Genomic DNA, 22,138 nt, shown 5'->3' with positions numbered 1-22,138 from the left:
TCTGACTGGTGTAAGGTGAAATCTCAGGGTTGTTTTGATTTGCATTTCCCTAATGACTAATGAAGTTGAGCATTTTTTAAGATGTTTCTCCGCCATCTGATATTCTTCAGGTGAGAATTCTTTGTTTAACTCTGTACTCCATTTTTTAATAGGGTTGTTTGGTTTTCTGGAGTCTAACTTCTTGAGTTCTTTATATATATTGGATATTAGCCCTCTATCTGATGTAGGATTGGTGAAGATCTTTTCCCAATTTGTTGGTTGCCGATATGTCCTTTTGATGGTGTCCTTTGCCTTACAGAAACTTTGTAATTTTATGAGGTCCCATTTGTCAATTCTTGATCTTAGAGCATATGCTGTTGGTGTTCTGTTCAGAAACTTTCTCCCTGTACCGATGTCCTCAAGGGTCTTCCCCAGTTTCTTTTCTATTAGCTTCAGAGTATCTGGCTTAAAGTCTTGGGAAGAACGGGAATTCAAGGCCCATACCTAAACATCGTTAAAGCAATATACAGCAAACCGGTAGCCAGCATCAAACTAAATGGAGAGAAACTTGAAGCAATCCCTCTAAAATCAGGGACTAGACAGGGCTGCCCCCTTTCTCCTTATCTTTTCAATATTGTACTTGAGGTACTAGCTCGGGCAATTCGACAACATAAGGAGGTCAAAGGGATACAAATTGGAAAGGAAGAAGTCAAACTATCATTATTTTCAGATGACATGATAGTCTACCTAAGTGACCCAAAAAACTCCACTAGAGAACTCCTACAGCTGATAAACTTCAGCAAAGGGGCAGGTTAGAAAATCAACTCAAGCAAATCAGTGGCCTTCCTATACTCAAAGGATAAGCAGGCTGAGAAAGAAATTAGGGAAATGACCCCCTTCACAATACCCACAAACAGTATAAAGTATCTTGGGGTGACTCTTACCAAACATGTGAAAGATCTGTATGACAAGAACTTCAAGACTCTGAAGAAGGAAATGGAAGAAGACCTCAAAAAATGGGAAAACCTCCCATGCTCATGGATCAGCAGGATCAATATAGTTAAAATGGCCATTTTGCCTAAAGCACTATACAGATTCAATGCAATACCCATCAAAATCCCAACTCAATTCTTCACAGAGTTAGAAAGAGCAATTATCAAATTCATCTGGAATAACAAAAAACCCAGGATAGCTAAAACTATTCTCAGCAACAAAAGAAATTCTGGGGGAATCAGTATCCCTGACCTCAAGCAATACTACAGAGCAATAGTGTTAAAAACTGCATGGTATTGGTACAGTGACAGGCAGGCAGATCAGTGGAACAGGATTGAAGATCCAGAAATGAACCCACACACCTATGTTCACTTGATCCTCGACAAAGGGGCTGAAAACATCCAATGGAAAAAAGATAGCCTTTTCAACAAATGGTGCTGGTTCAACTGGAGGTCAGCATGCAGAAGAATGCGAATTGATCCATCCTTGTCTCCTTGTACTAAGCAGAGAAATGTTTTAAACAGCAGTGTACAGGTTAAGGAATGCTTCTAGTGACCTGGAAAATCCTCCCATTGTGCAAAAACAGTATCCACTTCCCAAAGAATTTTCTCCAAAAGGGTTATTTTCTCAAGAGTTGAGTGTGGTGGTTTGAATAGGTTTGGCCCCCCCAGACTCATGTGTTTGGATGCATGGCCCACGTGTAATGACACTGTTAGCAGGTATGTCCTTGTGAGAATAGATGTGGCTTTGTTGGATGAAGAGTGTGACTGTGTAGGCAGGCTTTGAGGGTTCCTAGTGTTCAAGCTCCATGAAGTATGGAAGAGTCAGTCTTCTCCTGGCAGCTTTTGGATCACGACGTAGAATTCTCTCAGCTCCTCAAGCGCCATGTCTTCCTGAATGCTGCCTCCCATGATGATAATGGACTTAAACCTCAAAGACTGTAAGCCAGCCCCAATTAAATGGTGTCCTTTGTAAGAGTTGCCTTGGTCATAGTGTCTCTTCAAAGCAACGGAAACCCTAATCAAAACATTGAGATAGAGATGTTTTTTCCCAAATTTGTGTTTTTAATCTCCTAGACCTAATATTAAAGAGAAGATTCCCAGACACCTGTGATGGTTAGTGTATCATCTTAATAGAATCTGGAATCACTGGCAGGCAAGACTCAGCCCACAACTGGAGGGGATGAACTAGCCTCTGGATCTGCCCACAAGAGATTATACTGATTTTGTTAATTGATGTGGGAACACTCACACTAAAAGTAGGTGTTACTATACTCTCTGGGCTTGGGTCTTGGGGTTTGTGAAAAGAAGAAAGCTAGCTGAGCACAAGCATCCACTGCTCTGTTTCTTGACTGTGGATACCATGCAACCAGCTGGCCAAGCTCCCACCACTCTCACTTATCCACCATGGTGGACTATAGTCTTGAAGGAAACAAACCCTTCCTACCTTAACTTGATTTTGTCAGAGTATTTTAGTACAGCAATTGGAAAAGTAACTAAGTAACCTAAACCAAATGAATGTCTACCCAAGGGAATGCTTTATTCGTTTACAGGTTTTGTCCGGGAATAGTATGAAATTTACCATGTTCACTAACAATTCTCCAAACTCAGTAACTTTATGTGTACTTGCATCTTTAAGCCATTGCCACCATCTCTATTCAGAATGTCATCATCATCCCAAACTGAGCCCCTATACATATAAAACATCAAGTTCTCTTCCTCCAATCACCTGGCAACTACTGTCCTCTTGTCTCTGTTTCTAGGAACTTCAAATAATAGAATCATACAGCATACTATCCTGTGTCTGGATTGTTTCATTTAGTCTAATGACTTTGGGATTCATCGAAGATATAGTTGACTTGAAAATAACTATAGAGCCCAGGCTAACCTCAAACTCAACATCCTCTTACCTTGTCTCCCAGATTCTAGAATTATTGTCATGGTGCCCAAGAAATCCCTTTCCTTTTTAAGGCTGACTAACACCCCCATTGTACGTACAAACCACATTGTCTTTATCCATATATCTGCATGGAATACTGAAAACATGCATTATTCCCATATTGGGGCGCTTATAAATCATACTGTTTAGAATATAATCTAGAGATTCTCTCAGAGCTTCTTTTATTTTTTGAGGTATCTACATAGACAGATTTTGAGGACTTGGGAATGGTTTGGCTGATTGGTTGCTTGGTTAGTTGGTCTTTCTTCCTGATTCTTCTACCTCAGCATTTTGCTCACTGAGATTATGGGTGTTTGCCACTCCAGCTGGTCTTTGCATTTTTGAACAAATTTTTTTAGTGTGTTAGCCTACATTTATACAGCCATGACCTTAAAATTTTTGCAAGGTATTTTACAAAATCTATCACACATATAGTGTTTGATTTTATTTTAGTTTAAAGGAGAGTGGACAGCAGGGTTGTATCAACTCTCTTCTTTAGCTAGGCTCTTTTATATCCATAGTAAGGGCCTAACACGTTACCTTACAAGCTGTGGAAATCCTCACCGTGTCCTCTCCTTTCCCAACTTATTGTCAGCACAGTAGTTAGAGTACCCTCCCTAAAACATGCCTTTCTTTTCAATTCTATCCCATCTTCTTTGATAACTGCTCAACGTTGTTCATAACCTAAATGAAGAAGCACAAACTCCTCTTCCTGACTTTCAGAACCTTTGATAATCACACTGCATTTATTATCCGATCTCCTAGAAATGCTACATTTTGCTCAGAGACTGTTTATACCATCAAAGAAAGTAATTCTGGAGAACTTGTTGAATAAATTCTCCTATTTCAAACACATTCTATCAGAATCTTTGCCAGTAAATGCAGGTGGGAGAAGGGGGCGGTTAGGGACCTAAGTTGTAATTAGCCTAGTCGCCTAGTCAGAGATTCTTAGCTTGCAAATTATCACACCTGAAGCCAAATTATTAGTGATAGTCCTCTTAGACCATATCACATGTTACTAGCTGAATTAAAATTAATCCTCATATAATCCAACTTGCCCACACTTAACCATCTCTTTCAGCTGATCCAAAATCTTGTAACCTCCAATTCTCATGCAAGTCATTACCTTCTTCTAGTACCCATCCTTGCAATTTTTCATCCAGCATGGGACACAGATGGGCTCTTTGTTATGATAATCCTGTAAGGCTCATATCTTCTGTGTTGACATAGCAAGCAAGTCATTTTTATTTATTTTATTTATTTGGATACATCTGATTTATTGCTACTGTGTTCAAAGGGCAGTTGAGGGATTTACCAAAATATATACCGGTCCTCTCAGATCTGCTAGAGCTCCATGCTATTAATCCATTCTTAAGTTATCAATGAGAATTCTGACATGCTACAAGCAGAAACCCAAGCATGATGTACCAGCTCTGAACCAAAGAATAGACAGTAATGTGTAGAGTTGTGACAGTCATGAGATAACCAGAAAAACATTTCAGGACATGCATGAGATTCGGCTATAGTCATTGAGGAAGATTGAAGTAGAGAAGCTAGATTTCATCTATACCCACTCAGGACCCAGGATCAAAAATGAAAAACAAAATCCAGGTGCTAACTTATGACACACAATCTAAAGTATGCACTGCATTCTGCAATTACTAAAAAGTAATAAACAGTGAGTTTTGTGTCAGGAAACCTGGAGGAAGTGCCAGGTTCAATTAAGTCTCCTACAAAGCCTATGAGAAGGAACTACAGGAAGGCTAGATTTAATTTTCCTCCCAGATGTGGAAGCAGCTGCTTATTTCAGAGGGAATGCTGTGTTGTACTGTAATGAGAGAATCCTTATTTGTGTTCAGTGTCTAATTCACTAAGAAATAGAGAAGGAAATGTTTTCCTATCTAGAACTTGCTGAGGGGATTCATTAGAATGCTGTCATAGAATTAATAAAATGATGAATGATTTCTGTCATTTTTTCTTATAGTAGTTGGTTAATGTTGACAAAAGCAATTATTTTTAATACATTTAATACAAGTTACTCCACAGATAATAATAAATGTACTAGTTATAATGAATTTCTGAAGGAAGAGAATATGAATAAATTGACAAATTAGAGGATTTTAAAAAATTTTTTTCTTTAGGCTATAAAAAAAAAAAACACCTCCCCATCAGTCACTGCCTACAGTATATGTATCTTAAAATTAAAAGTAATATTAATATGTCCTAGAGGAGACATATGTCTTTTTAAGTTGTATACTTGGAATAAATGTATATAGTGCTACCACAGATTGACAAGCTGTGTATGGAGACAGGAAAAACACTTTGGTTTTAGAAGTTTATAATTTTGAGCAATATAAGCTAAGTGAAAAACAGTCATATTTAAAGTCAAGCCACTTTTTATTATGAAAAGAGCTAATTCATTAAATGAAATGCAAAGCTACTCAGTGTAGTTGAGAGGGGGAAGAAGGGAATGTCTTGCCTAAGAAAGTGTTCTAAATCCTTTGCCCAAGAGGTTCATGATAAGAGCAACCGTCCAGTATTGATTCCAGCAAAACAGCCAATCTAGAATCTTCTAGAAAACCTTATTTCACAGAGAATGCTGTGTTGTACTGTAATGAGAGAATCCTTCTTTGTGTTCAATGCCTAATTCACTAGAAAATAGGGAAGGAAATATTTTTCTATCTATAACTTGATGAGGGTATTCATTAGAAATGCTGTCATAAAATTAATAAAACCAAAAGACTTAATAATTTCAAATTCCTAGAATAAAATCTCAACTATATTCTCAATTATTGATATTCTTTGTTTATATTTGTCCTTTAAGTATAACTACTTCGTGTTATATTTACATAGGTTTTGGACTTTCCAATCTACCCTATCCCACATCCCCTTGATGTTATTTTTCTGCTACTGATAGAGAACATTCTGCTTGGGAAGCTGTCTGGTCAAAGCCTGTTAATCACAATGGGCAAGAATAAGAAAATTACCATAATTTTTGAGCCAAATTGAAACAAGCTTTATTAAATACTAGCTAGGATGATGGACAACTGGCCAGGTCAATGCCCAGAATTCCCAGAGAACAGCAAGAGATTATATTAGTTGGGTGCTTATAAAGTCAAAACCCATAAGATTGTGTGCTTCTCACCATTGTCCAATCAGGGACAAGAATACATCCTGGTGTACTTTCCTACTTACATGATCTCCTATCTACATGTGATTAAGCACATACTGTGCAGTTTGGTGTAACCAACATTGTTTGCAAAAGTGAAAACATGTGGCTTCCTTTCTTACATGAACAACAGCTCCCAGCATTCCAGGAAGTTTTCTGTCCTTGGCCAAGTGGGGTTTACAGGTTTATCTATCCTAGGACAAGTGGCGCTTATAGATTAGAGACAGTTTTCTTTGCAGATCTCTTAAGCACAGTACTTTAAACTTAAAATATAACTCTAATCATCACAAGCCAAGGTTGGAATAGTTCATATATGTGTGAATATCATTCATTGTGGGTGACAGGACAGGGTCAACACTCGGTTTCTATTCAGTTTCTATTCTCTTTAGAAAGAAAAACTCTGATGGCTATGGAGGGATAGCAGACTGTCATCCTACCCTTGAAAGATCAATACTTCTAGTCTTTAAGATAAACTGACAGTAGACAGACCATAAGGAGAAAAAAAGCCTAAAAATACATTCACATAACTACATCATGGTCACAGAATATGATACTCAAAGAAGGACCCTGTACTCAACCTCAAAATCCTTGATAATAGAGAAAGTGGAGCTGACAGCAATGTAAAAAATAGTAAGTAGCTCTTAAGGGGCTGAGCAAGAAAAAAAAAAACAGACAGTAGACAGGGGGTCAGAGTTCACCTGGTGCTGAGTCTGTTGTCAGTCTAGCTTTTCTTCCTGTGACTTACTCTTCAGAAGTATCTAGGCTTCAGGTGAATGAGAGAACTTCAAAGAGAACCTTGTCCTAGGCTTTGTGAAGAAATGGGACAAGACATGGTTTGAAGTCTTTACTAGAGTTTTTACAACAAAATCCTGAGCTCTGTCAGTCCCAACAGTCAAGGGTCAGCCACCTATCTTCAATATACAAGCTAAAGGGACAGATGATGGTGAAATGCAGTGAGCTTTATTTAGTGTGGACATGCTGGGAAGGGGCGTAGGGAAAGAGACGTGGTGAACCCATGTCCATCTTCAGAGTATTGACATAGGCTTTAGGTTTAAGAGAACAATCTGATTCCTACCACGTGCTAATTCGTCCAGGGTGATGTCTTGCTTTTGTGGTAGAATGTCTTGAGATAAAGGCTATTTGAGTAACCCAAGATCACACTGTATTCCCGGAAAAAAGTAAGAGAGACAGTGAGGGACAGAATGAAGTCACGAGTATCAGGCTTTCCCTCCTGCTCTGAACCTCACCCTGGAGGTAATATGGTTGAGCCAAAGCACCTTCCACGTATCTCATTCTAAGGAAGTGAGGAAGGGGGCAGGAGGAATGACCATGATTCACCTTTAGTTCAAAGAATACGACATGCCAAAGCATCCTGCTGTTAACTATCATTTTCTGAGCCCCAAAACAAAAAGAAAGGTCGAGGTTGTTTGAATGTCCTTTGAAGATAACAGAATTTATGAAAATTAGTTCACAAGAGTAAAAATGAAAGTCTTTTTTTGCTAAAATTACAAGAGAAGCATAAATAAAAATTAAGTCAGAGTGACAGAGCTTAGGTTCCAGTCCTGAGGCCTCTGGCGGGAGCACTCAGATCTCTCCGCTTCCAGATCCAGATCAGTCTGGGCAGCAACATCACATCTCCAAGTCCTGCAAGAGGCAAGAGGGGCTTCCGGGCGGCCAGTGGGGAGAAGTTGGTGTGCTCCGGTGAATCCAGTGGACCCCAACAGGAGCCTTCAGGTGCCTGCTTTGGGATCTGAACAGCCTGGGCCACAGCACTCGGTCTCCAGGAAGTGCGGGAGACCTGGTGTGCACCCAGAGGCAGTCTGGGAGCTCACAGCACAGCTTGCTCCTGTGGCACTGAGCTTAGGTTCCAGTCCTGAGGACTCTGGCAGGAGCACTCAGATCTCTCCGCTTCCGGATCCAGATCAGCCTGGGCAGCAACACCACATCTCCAGGTCCGGCAAGAGGCAAGAGGGGCTTCCTGGCGGCCAGCAGGGAGAAGTCAGTGTGTACTCCAGTGAATCCAGCAGGCCCCAGCAGGAACCTTCAGGTGTCTGCTTCTTCGGGATCTGAACAGCCTGGGCAACAGCACCCTGTCTCCAGGCAGTGCAGAAGGTAAGCTGTGCACCAGAGGCCACCTGGGAAGGGGCAGCTTGCAGTGGTGAGTCCAGCATTGACAAGACCAACTAACACCAGTGGGAACTAGATGGCAAAAGGCAAACACAGGAACGTCACTAACAGAAATCAAGGCAATATGGCAACATCTGAACCCAATTCTCCTTTACCAGCATGTCCTGGATACCCCATCACACCAGTAAAACAAGATTTGGATTTAAAATTACTGGTCATGATGCTGGTACAGGAACACATGAAGGACATACTTAAAGAAATTCAGGAGAAAATGGATCAAAAGTTAGAAGCCCTTGCAAGGGAAACGCAAAAATCATTGAAAGAAATCCAGGAGAATACAAAAGCCAATAATGAGGAAACGCAAAAAACACTTAAAGAAATACAAGAGAACTTTGGTCAACAGGCTGAGGTCATGAAAGAGGAAACACAAAAATCTCTTAAAGAATTACAGGAAAGCACAAACAAGCAAGTGAAGGAGCTAAGCAAAACCATCCAGGATCTAAAATCAGAAGTAGAAACAACTAAGAAAACTCAAAGGGAGACAACTTTGGAGATAGAAAGCCTTGGGAAGAAATCAGGGGACAGAGATGCAAATATCAACAACAGAATACAAGAGATAGAAGAAAGAATCTCAGATGCTGAAGATACCATAGAAACCATGGACTCAACAGTTAAAGAAAATGCAAAATGCAAAAAGCTTGTAACCCAAAATATCCAGGAAATCCAGGACACAATGAGAAGACCAAACCTAAGGATTATAGGCATAGATGAGAGTGAAGATTTACAACTTAAAGGGCCAGCAAATATCTTCAATAAAATTATGGAAGAAAACTTCCCTAACCTAAAGAGAGAGATGCCCATGAATATACAAGAAGCCTACAGAACTCCAAAGAGACTAGACCAGAACAGAAATACTTCCCATCACATAATAATCAAAGCACCAAATGTACTAAACAAAGAAAGAATATTAAAGGCAGTAAGAGAAAAAGGCCAAGTAACATATAAAGGAAGACCTATCAGAATCACAGCAGACTTTTCACCTGAGACTATGAAGGCTAGAAGATCCTGGGCAGATCTCATGCAGACTCTAAGAGAACACAAATGCCAGCCAAAACTACTATATCCAGAAAAACTCTCAATCACCATAGATGGAGAAACTAAGATATTCCATGACAAAACCAAGTTTACCCAATATCTATCCACAAACCCAGCCCTACAAAGGATAATAGGAGGAAAACAGCAATACAAGGAGGGAAACTTCACCCTGGAAAAAGCAAGATAGTAACCTTCTTTCATCAAACCCAAAAGAAGTTAACCAATCAAATTTAAAAAGTAACGTCAAAAATGACAGGAAGTAACAATCACTATTCCTTGATATCTCTTAACATCAATGGACTCAATGCCCCAATAAAAAGACATAGACTAACTGACTGGATACGTAAACAGGACCCTACATTTTGCTGCTTACAGGAAACACACCTCAGGGTCAAAGACAAACACTACCTTAGAGTAAAAGGCTGGAAGACAATTTTACAAGCAAATGGTCTCAGGAAACAAGCTGGAGTAGCCATTTTAATATCAGATAAAATTGACTTTCAACCCAAAGTCATCAAAAGAGACTCTGAGGGACACTTCTTGCTGATCAAAGGAAAAATCCCACAAGAAGAACTCTCAATCCTGAACATCTATGCTCCAAATGCAAGGGCACCCTCTTTCATAAAAAAAAACTTTATTAAAGCTCAAAGCACACATTGCACCAAACACAATAATTGTGGGTGACTTCAACACTGCAGTTTCCTCAATGGATCGATCAGGAAAACAGAAACTAAACAGGGACACAATGAAGCTAATTGAAGCTTTGGACCAATTAGATTTAACAGATATATATAGAACATTCTATCCTAAAGCAAAAGAATATACCTTTTTCTCAGCACCTCATGGCACCTTCTCCAAAATCGACCATATAATTGGTCACAAGACAGACCTCAACAAATATAAGAAGATCGAACTAATCCCATGCCTTAGGTCAGATCACTATGGAGTAAAAGTGGTGTTCAATAGCAACAAAAACAACAGAAAACCCACATACACGTGGAAACTGAACAATATTCTACTCAATGATACCTTGGTCAAGGAAGAAATAAAGAAAGAAATTAAAGACTTTTTAGAACACAATGAAAATGAAGAAAAAACATAGCCAAATCTATGGGACACAATGAAAGCAGTGCTAAGAGGAAAACTCATAGCCCTGAGTGCATCCAAAAAGAAAATGGAGAGAGCATACATTACCAGCTTAATGACACACCTGAAAGCCCTGGAACAAAAAGAAGCTATTTCACCCAGGAGGAGTAGAAGGCAGGAAATCATCAAACTCAGGGCCGAAAACAATCAAGCAGAAACAAAGAGAACCATACAAAAAATCAACAAAACCAGGAGCTGGTTCTTTGAGAAAATCAACAAGATAGATAAACCCTTAGCCAGACTGACCGAAGGGCACAGAGAAAGTATCCAAATTAACAAACTTAGAAATGAAAAGGGAGATATAACAACGGAAACTGAGGAAATCCAAAAAATCATCAGATCCTACTACAAGAGCCTGTACTCAACACAACTGGAGAATCTGGAGGAAATGGACAATTTCCTTGACAGATACCAAATACCAAAATTAAATCAGGACCAAATAGATCATCTAAACAGTCCCATAACGCCTAAAGAAATAGAAGGAGTCATAGAAAGTCTTCCAACCAAAAAAAGCACAGGACCAGATGGTTTCAGTGCAGAATTCCATCAGACCTTCAAAGAAGAGTTAACACCAATACTCTTCAAACTATTCCACAAAATAGAAACAGAAGGAACACTACCCAATTCCTTCTACGAAGCCACAATTATGCTGATACCAAAACCACACAAAGATCCAACAAAGAAAGAGAACTTCACACCAGTTTCCCTTATGAACATCGATGCAAAAATACTCAATAAAATTCTTGCCAACCAAATCCAAGAACACATCAAAACGATCATCCACCATGATCAAGTAGGCTTTATCCCGGGAATGCAGGGTTGGTTCAATATACGGAAATCCATCAATGCAATCCACTACATAAACAAACTCAAAGAAAAAAACCACATGGTCATTTAATTGGATGCTGAAAAAGCATTTGACAAAATTCAGCATCCTTTCATGCTTAAAGTCTTGGAAAGAACAGGAATTCAAGGCCCATACCTAAACATAGTAAAAGCAATATACAGCAAACCAGTAACCAGCATCAAACTAAATGTAGAGAAACTTGAAGCAATCCCACTAAAATCAGGGACTAGACAGGGCTGCCCCCTTTCTCCTTATCTTTTCAATATTGTACTTCAGGTACTAGCTCGGGCAATTAGACAACATAAGGAGGTCAAAGGGATACAAATTGGAAAGGAAGAAGTCAAACTATCATTATTTGCAGATGACATGATAGTCTACCTAAGTGACCCAAAAAACTCCACTAGAGAGCTCCTACAGCTGATAAACAACTTCAGCAAAGGGGCAGGTTATAAAGTCAACTCAAGCAAATCAGTGGCCTTCCTATACTCAAAGGATAAGCAGGCTGAGAAAGAAATTAGGGAAATGACCCACTTCACAATACCCACAAACAGTATAAAGTATCTTGGGGTGACTCTTACCAAACATGTGAAAGATCTGTATGACAAGAACTTCAAGACTCTGAAGAAGGAAATGGAAGAAGACCTCAAAAAATGGGAAAACCTCCCATGCTCATGGATCGGTAGAATCAATATAGTTAAAATGGCCATTTTGCCTAAAGCACTATACAGATTCAATGCAATACCCATCAAAATCCCAACTCAATTCTTCACAGAGTTAGAAAGAGCAATTATCAAATTCATCTGGAACAACAAAAAACCCAGGATAGCTAAAACTATTCTCAGCAACAAAAGAAAATCTGGGGGAATCAGTATCCCTGACCTCAAGCAATACTACAGAGCAATAGTGTTAAAAACTGCATGGTATTGGTACAGTGACAGGCAGGAGGATCAATGGAACAGGATTGAAGATCCAGAAATGAACCCACACACCTATGGCCACTTGATCCTCGACAAAGAGGCTGAAATCATCCAATGGAAAAAAGATAGCCTTTTGAACAAATGGTGCTGGTTCAACTGGAGGTCAGCATGCAGAAGAATGCGAATTGATCCATCCTTGTCTCCTTGTACTAAGCTCAAATCCAAATGGATCAAGGACCTCCACATAAAGCCAGACACTCTGAAGCTAATAGAAAAGAAACTGGGGAAGACCCTTGAGGACATCGGTACAGGGAGAAAGTTTCTGAACAGAACACCAATAGCGTATGCTCTAAGAGCAAGAATTGACAAATGGGACCTCATAAAATTACAAAGTTTCTGTAAGGCAAAGGACACCATCAAGAGGACAAATCGGCAACCAACAAATTGGGAAAAGATCTTCACCAATCCTACATCAGATAGAGGGCTAATATCCAATATATATAAAGAACTCAAGAAGTCAGACTCCAGAAAACTGAACAACCCTATTAAAAAATGGGGTAAAGAGTTAAACAAAGAATTCTCACCTGAAGAACTTCGGATGGCAGAGAAGCATCTTAAAAAATGCTCAACTTCATTAGTCATTAGGGAAATGCAAATCAAAACAACCCTAAGATTTCATCTTACACCAGTCAGAATGGCTAAGATTAAAAATTCAGGAGACAGCAGGTGTTGGAGAGGGTGTGGAGAAAGAGGAACACTCCTCCACTGCTGGTGGGGTTGCAAATTGGTACAACCACTCTGGAAATCAGTCTGGCGGTTCCTCCGAAAACTGGGCACCTCACTTCCAGAAGATCCTGCTATACCACTCCTGGGCATATACCCAGAGGACTCCCCACCATGTAATAAGGATACATGCTCTACTATGTTCCTAGCAGCCCTATTTATAATTGCCAGATGCTGGAAAGAACCCAGGTATCCCTCAACAGAAGAGTGGATGCAAAAAATGTGGTATATCTACACAATGGAGTACTATTCAGCCATTATAAACAATGAATTCATGAAATTCTTAGGCAAATGGATGGAGCTAGAGAACATCATACTAAGTGAGGTAACCCAGACTCAAAAGGTGAATCATGGTATGCACTCACTAATAAGTGGTTATTAACCTAGAAAACTGGAATACCCAAAACATAATCCACACATCAGTTGAGGTACAAGAAGAAAGGAGGAGTGGCCCCTGGTTCTGGAAAGACTCAGTGAAACAGTATTCAGCAAAACCAGAACGGGGAAGTGGGAAGGGGTGGGTGGGAGGACAGGGGAAGAGAAGGGGGCTTACGGTACTTTCGGGGTGTGGGGGGGCTAAAAAAGGGAAATCATTTGAAATGTAAATAAATTATATCGAATAAAAAAAATAAAATAAAAAGGTTATCAATAAAGCAATTATCAATAAAATGGTGAAGGTTGGCAAATGGCCAGTGGGGAGCATACATGAACACTCACTGGAAGCTGAAGGGCTTTTTTGTTGTTGTTGTTGTTGTTAAAGAAGAATAAAAGAAAAATAAACACACACATGTTACCACCACCTCAAAAAAAAATGCTCAACTTCATTAGTCATTAGGGAAATGCAAATCAAAATAACCCTGAGATTTCACCTTATACCAGTCAGAATGGCTAAGATTAAAAATTCAGGAGACAGCAGGTGTTGGAGAGGGTGTGGAGAAAGAGGAACACTCCTCCACTGCTGGTGGGGTTGCAAATTGGTACAACCACTCTGGAAATCAGTCTGGCGGTTCCTCCAAAAACTGGGCACCTCATTTCCAGAAGATCCTGCTATACCACTCCTGGGCATATACCCAGAGGACTCCCCACCATGTAATAAGGATACATGCTCTACTATGTTCCTAGCAGCCCTATTTATAATTGCCAGATGCTGGAAAGAACCCAGGTATCCCTCAACAGAAGAGTGGATGCAAAAAATGTGGTATATCTACACAATGGAGTACTATTCAGCCATTAGAAACAATGAATTCATGAAATTCTTAGGCAAATGGATGGAGCTAGAGAACATCATACTAAGTGAGGTAACCCAGACTCAAAAGGTGAATCATGGTATGCACTCACTAATAAGTGGATATTAACCTAGAAACCTGGAATACCCAAAACATAATCCACACATCAAATGAGGTACAAGAAGAAAGGAGGAGTGGCCCCTTGTTCTGGGAAGACTCAGTGAAGCAGTATTCGGCAAAACCAGAATGGGGAAGGGGGAAGGGGTGGGTGGGAGGACAGGGGGAGAGAAGGGGGCTTACGGGACTTTCGGGTAGTGGGAGGCTAGAAAAGGGAAATCATTTGAAATGTAAATAAAAAAATATATTGAATAAAAAAAATTAAGTCAGAGCAATGATATCCTCCCATCCGTACCCACTGAATGCTGGGATTACAAGAGAGGTGCCACCATGCCTGTTGTCTATACTTCCTGTCTGAACCAAATGGTACCCACCACTTTCTTCTACATCATCCTCGTACCTTAGCAGTGATACTAATTTTAATCCACTTGGGTTTTTTCCTGTACTCTTCCCATCGCCCACACCATTCTTCTCTAACACTCTCATCAAATCAATCCTCCTAAACTGATGCCCTGTCCAGTTTCCTTGATTGGAAACCTCACTCTGTTGTCTGACCACCTCATATTAGCATGCAAAGTTCTGCATACAAAACCTTAGGCAGCTTTTCCAGTCCTCTCTCTCCAAAAACATCCATTACCTTAAACCTAAAGAAATAGAAGCTATAGCTTCCCACACCCACATGTTATACTGCCTACAACAGGGATTAGTATGCAGGATCCTGTATGATTGTATCTGCAGACAATTTTGTATAGACCCTTAGCTAGAAATTTAAGCGTGTAGGAATATGTGCTTAAAGGTATAGGCATGAAAGAGAAGAGACGAAATACAATAAACACAAACAACAAAGACTGAATGCCACCCACTGACCTTAAAATAACATCTGGCTCTTTATACCTTGGCCAACCGCTGTCCACTACAACTCTCAAAAGTCCTGCTTAGTATCATAGGCCAATATTCAATGCAGCTGAGTCTTTACCCCTTTGTATTCAACTGTGTGTTTCTGTTCATCAAATCTTGGGGACATTTGAGGCTCAAGCCTTTACTTTATGCCATGAAACATAATTATACATATGGATTTTTACTAAGTTGAAAGCTCTCTGGGGATAGAGACTGTTTTGTATATATATATATGATATATATCATATATATAATATTTAAATCTCTTCCTAAAATAAATAGTAAAACAAGATCTAGATCAAATTAACTCATGATCAAATTCAGTTAGAGTCAAGTATAAACCATTTTCTGGCTTCCTGAAAATGGAAGAGTTTTTCGTTTTTCCAGTGACTCAGTTTATGCTGCTCTAGGGAGTGCCCATGAAGCAACTGACCCAGACTACAGTGTAAGAATCAGGCTGAAATTTAGTAAATTCAGTGGTTGTGCTTAGCAGTCTCTTTGGCCCAGCTGTCAATATAGATTTTGTTCATTCATTAATCGCTATTTGTTGCTTCATTATGTTCTATGTTGGCAGAATTTGCAACTGTGCCAGAAGAAAGATCTGACACCTCTTTGTTGCCTATCCCAAGGATGACAGCAGACACTTTTAGATAATGAGAGAAAAGCATAATAAATGTATTCATGCTTTTATATGATTCAGGAGATTCAGAAATAAGGACTGAAAGTCCCAGGATAGCTGTTATTTTATACTTAGGTTCAATAAAACTGAACATTCATGTAGGTGTGTGGTTGGACCAGATAGAATTTGCTGACATTGGGCTGAGGGAGAAAATGCCCTAAGCTTGTCTACTATGATTCTTCTTGACCTCCCTGAACAGATTCTTCTAGAACAGGACCATTCTGAAAAGAGAATCTCCTAGGAAGAAAAAAGAACAAGACTTTTCTTGTGGAAAACGTATTCGGGTCTCTGTGACCTGTCTTGGAAAACAAGAATTCGGGTTTATCATGCTTAGTTTATAAGAGAGAGAGAAAGAAAATAAAAGAATAAGATGGTGAGATGGGCAAGCAGGATGGGAGAAACACTGCTTCTCAGACCTCTCCAATATTCAGTTCTTAGTTCTCAGCATGTCAAGGTGCCATAACTTAAGGAACTACGTTCAGAGCCTGATGTTGTGTAATAGCAAGAGTCTGCTACTCTCTGTGTGCACGATTGATTTTGATAATTCCTTGAATATGCGAATGAATATTTATGTTGGAATTTAGGAATTTAAATTCTGAATCTGTGACATTCAAAAGCATACCAAGTCACATACTCTAGGGAGTACTTTATGTCACATGGTAAAATACAATAAAACATTTTGTAGAAATTGTGACCTACTTTGGTAATACATAAAAGGTTACATGTTGAATGGCAATAAGCAAATCTGAAGGAGTCAGACATTCCGAACCATGATCAGTTTGGTTATGCATTTGATTTAGCACATGTCAGTCATTTCTGTTCACCTAATAAATTAAGTATAAAGTATTTCCTTCAGATGGGGAACAAACCTAATAAGTGGCCCAAAAAAAGATATGGGCTTTCAAATGGGCACAGAAGAGCTGGTGTATTTCAGGTGGCTTTCAGGGAAAGAAATATGTCCATCAATGTGAAAAATCTCATTATTTGTGACAAATCAGCAAAAAAAAAAAAAAAAAACCAAAAAACCCACCACACATATACATATATAGTGATTCAAAATATTAGGGCTAAAAAAATATATACTAGGAAAACTCTTGTCCCAGAGACAAAGACATTCTGTTATAGCTGAAGAAGGAAGCACATTGCTAAATCCAAGGATACAATACCCGTGTTCCAAGCTCCCATAATAACTCATTAAACTTTGATCGCTCAGCACATTTTCTAGCTCATTGTTTAAACGCTACCACAATCTTCCCCAATACAACATGGTCAAGTCTGTGACAGCAATACCCCATGATCCTGGTACCAAATTTCTGTTGAAGTCACTGTTTCTATTCTGTGATAAAACACCACAAATAAAAATCAACTTGAGGTAGAAAAGGTTTGTTTGGCTTACAATTAAATCCAGGACAGCCAGGGCTACACAGAGAAACCCTGTCTCGAAAAACAAAAAACACAAACAAAAACCAAAAAATTGTTAAAGGAGAAGATTCCCCTGTGCTAAGTACAATACAAATAAACACCGTGTATCATAGCTGTGTTTTTGTGTTCTTGTCCCTAGCTACATTGCATGAGTGAGTAGGTGATTTAACCAAGTTCAATTTGGGTTCAGAGGCAAACCAGTGAAGTCTTTTTGTTACCTTTCATCACAAATATTGGTTTTTTTCAGTAGTTAATTATTTTTAATGTTTGGACCCACAGACGAAAATTCCTAAGAGGGCAGCTTGAACTTCCTGGCATCGCTGTTATGTGCCACCTTGGCATAGATCTCATGAATGGCTCTCGTATCAAGCTTTAACATAGGGATGACTTTGCAAGATACTTGGGTAGAACTGTGAAGACTCATGTAGGTCTGAAATTCCTGACGAAGCTGTCACCATGGCCATGGTGCCTCTCTCAGGTGAGGACAGTACAAAGTTAAGGAGAAAATATCCTATTTTATAAATCAGCTACAATTTTTCCATGTGAGTAGAAAATGGTCTGGTATGCAAATCTGTAAATGTACTTGAGTTATAATTTTTAAATCAGTTTATTCCAGAGCCAATTTTTCAAGAATTTTTACTGAAATTTAAATGTCAATCATATGCTAAAAGTACTATTGATAAGTTGCCTAAACTAAACTTCATAAATATAGATTGTTTCTCAAAGTGAAATGGAAATGCTTTTTTCTTTTCATCTTTTCTCATGTATATGTATATGTATATGTATATGTATATGTATATGTATATATACATATATCTTTTAGCAAAAGAAGTTGCTACAAAACAAAAGATTGAAACACTTAATTGATTCTATTATGTTTTTGGAAAATCTCAGCAAATTTACCTTGGACATTTCACATCCTGTTTTTAATCTGTATGATAGATATGGTTTCATGTTCCAAATTTCCCAGGTATTTGTTCAAACATTGATTTTTGCTCTAGGTCTCCAGTGCTTCTTTTTCTAGATATATCTTCATGGTATTTGTGTGTGTCACACAACTGAATTATTTTTCTTTGTAGATTCACTTTCTGACCAACCTACAATATTTGAACATTAGATTTACATCTGAGTGTGAATGGGAGATTCTCAAAGATTACAAAGAAAATATCATCCAAGCTATGAGCCGAAGTGCACTGAAAAAAAATTGGTAGTTTAATAACAATGATACTCAATGAAAATAAGATGCTAGGTTTTTTCCTTTTTCTATCCAAATAAATATTTTGTTTTATTTTTCCATGGACTGATAAATGGTTAAACAGTAGAGAAAAACATATTTAGTGAATCGGGCAACAGTGAGAGTCAAAGCCATTGTGGTAAGGGGAAAAAAAAGTCAACCATCCAATATGAAAATGCTTCTAAAAATAATTGTGGACAGAGATGTGGTGATGCAGTAAATCAAAATATCTCCTACTACAGCAGTTGAGGTTCATATATATTTAAGCTTTAGGCTGGAATAAAAACTCAAGTCTGTCACCATTAGTCAGTCCTATTTCTGTTAGAATCAGCTTTTCAAAGATGCCTAAGGAAATAACATGAGTTCAGATTTAATTTTAGTTTTCAATTTTTCTACACAGTAAGGTCTTATTTTTTTTAAGGGAAAAAAATCCCACCCACATTTCATAAATGACTTGATTCACAGACTGGTTCTGTAGGACAAGACGTGTTGACAGAAAGCTGGGCGAAGAAGGGCTGGTGTGGTAGGGACTCATCCTGCACTCTTCTTCAGCATGTGTTAATTTTGGAGAGGAATTATTGACGCTACCATTGCAGATGTTTAGCTTAGAAAAGGCATGCTGTGGATGAGGGAAAGGCAGACGGGTAAGGCTCGCCCTGCAAAAATGTCTAGATCTGGAGTTTCTAACAAGCTTATGTTTTGAATAAAAACACATACTTTCAAGGTTTTATTTTTAAATACAAGATGGAGTGTTTGCTTTGTTTTGCCTTTTTAGAAGAAGGGTATATTGAATTTACATTTAAGTACAGAGTTGCAGGAGGAGATTCACTCGTTCTAGAAATGAGTTTTGATAAAGTTCTACATATATAATTATCAAGGCAAATGCCCATCTCGATAAGGTAAATACATTGTCCAGTGCAGAAAGTCTTAACCTGCTTTCACTAAACTAACGGGTTTTTTTCCCAATCAAGAAAAATTAAATTTCAGTCTCTCAGTTTAAAGCACTTCGTTTTGTGTGCACAGTGGCACAGGTGGCTGTTGGTTGCTAATTAAAGCGGCACAGACTTCAGATGTTTCCATTATCACAGAAGGTGCTGCTGCAATGTAGATTCGCTAAAAAAAAATACAACAGTGCCAGTCCCAGCCAAGATTGCTACCTGAATTTACTATCTAAGGGAACGTGTAGATATCCATAGAGAACAGCAGACTTGTGAAGACAAGACGAGAGAGGCATCAGAAGATTCCATTCCTGATAGCGTGTTGCTCTTGGTTTCCAAAGCATTGATGTTTCTGTTGCTTCAGCAAGATTAGATACCAGCAGTTTCCTTGGGTTATCCCAGAGGCAGCAACTGATCAGAGAAGCAGACGATGTCCATCCCATTAACAGGCAATAGAGGGCTAGACAGAGAAACCCTGTCTCAAAGCAAAACAGAACACTCCGGCAACAGACTGTTCCTCAGAAGCCACTGTTTTCTTACGGAAGGTAGTTAAAGAGTATTCCACACTCTGAGATTCGGGAAAGGGGACTGGACACACCCGATTCCATCACCTACGATGTCCCGATGTCCCGATGTCCTGAGACTGGAAAGAGGGACAGCAGCTGATGTCTGTGGTGGGTGGTCCTCTCATCAGCTCCAGCAAGCGTCTTTTGTCAGCTGTCTAGGCAGCTATCTGATATCTAGGGGATCCAGAGAGTCTCTGCAGGTAGGCGAGGCCACCCACGGGTGTGGACTCCAATGGAAACTGCTCTGACAGAAGACGATTGAAGGTGACTTTCTCATGGTATAGAATCCTTAAATGGAACAGTTTGTGGTCACAAGAAACAGTGACCAGGAGGCAATAGACCTTGAGATGTGAAATTATTTCCCATAGAGATGTGAAATTATTTCCCACAGAGAAGTGATAGTGGGTAACTCTTTTGCTACCATGAAAAGTCCCACAATCTTTGCAAAGGGATTGAACTCCAGCCGCGAATGTGTTCCTTCCAATCCCGTATCAATCAGTTTAAGTCAAATCTTATGTAACTTGGAAAAAAATAAAATAGTGTCGATGTTACTTGCTGTAACAAGAGAATGTAGCTAAGCACAGCTCATGAATATCTTATGAAGGCAGAAGCAGCTGTACTCTCTCATAGCTTGCCCTGAGCTTTTGTATAAATAGCCTGCGTTTAGAAACAGTTCAATTGACAAGAGACTCAACTGGGGAATTAGCACACGGAACCTGCCAACTTGCCAAGAAAACTTAAAGGGGATTAAAAGACTGAAGTTACTTTTAGACACTTTTTGAATTGAATTATTTAAAGTCCAGGAAGTCATCTCTTTAAAAATGTTTGTTATATTGGTTTATGTATCATGTGTGTATGTGTGTGTGTGTGTGTGTGTGTGTGTGTGTGTGTGTGTGTGTGCCACAGAGCCTGTGTGCCAGTCAGAACAGTTTGCAGGAGTCAGCTCTCTCCTTCCACCCTGTGGATTCTAGGGATTGAATTCAGACTGTAAGGCTTGCAAGTAAGTAAGTGTCTTTACCCCCTAAACTTCATTACCAGACTCCAAGTTATAACTTTTATGAGCAATTACAAGTCTGTAGTAATGTTTCAACATAAAAAGAACATTTGTAAGTAGTAACCTTTTGTTTCTCAAGTTCCAAGTGAAGATATTTAGCTCACTTGAGTGGGCTTACCCATACGATGAACAATTGGTTTCTGTCCATTATTCTATATATTAACAAATTTAGAGTATGTGTTAAAATTTATAGCAAACAGTTGTTTCACTTTCAAGTGGCTAACCTACTTTCAGAATCGTAATGAGTATTTATATCTTCATTTTGTAGAACAGTATGTTGATTGAAAATGTCTCCATTATCATGGGCATCAGATTTCTTATTGTCCATCAGCCAGATACCTACAACTTACGGGAGAAGGTATTTGTTTTAGCTAATAGCTTCAGAGGATTCGGTCCACACTCATTGCTGTATCGTCCCTCTATCTGGTGACAGAGAGCATCAAGGTATAAGGATCAGAATGTAGGGGTGAGACAAGGCTCACTAGTGACCTGCTTACATCTCCTATAGTTTTTATCACTTCCCAGAATAGCACCTTCACTTGGGACTGTTGGAGTACTGCTGTGAAGGTGAGTCTCCACCTATTCAATTATTAATTCTGTACTGCATGGAGCTGAATGCTGGTGGGATTCTGGTATTGTCATTTCTGTGGCTCATGACCAGGTTTTCTACTTTGTAAATATTTGTTCTTCTTTGCCTGCCTAAGGCAATCTAGAATTGAATCTGATTGGCTAATAAACATTGATGGCCAATAGCTGGACAGGAAGGAAGGAGGATCTTCTAGGCAGAGAAAGGGACTGAGGTGGGAGATTCAGCCAGCAGACAGGAAGGTGAACAGGCAGGCCAGAGTGAAACAAAGGTAGACCTGGCATGTGGCAGGAAGTAGTGCCAGGATTCGTCAGGTTAGAATAGTAGGAAGATTACCCAGCAAAAGGCCTAAGCTTTTAAATATTAATAAGCCCCCGCATCATTGTTTATATGACTGGCAAGTCCAAGATAGTCCCTGAGGACTA

The sequence above is a fragment of the Apodemus sylvaticus genome, chromosome 5 (assembly GCF_947179515.1).
Source record: "Apodemus sylvaticus chromosome 5, mApoSyl1.1, whole genome shotgun sequence".
Lineage (NCBI taxonomy): Eukaryota > Metazoa > Chordata > Mammalia > Rodentia > Muridae > Apodemus > Apodemus sylvaticus.
Note: the sequence above shows the minus strand (reverse complement) of the source record.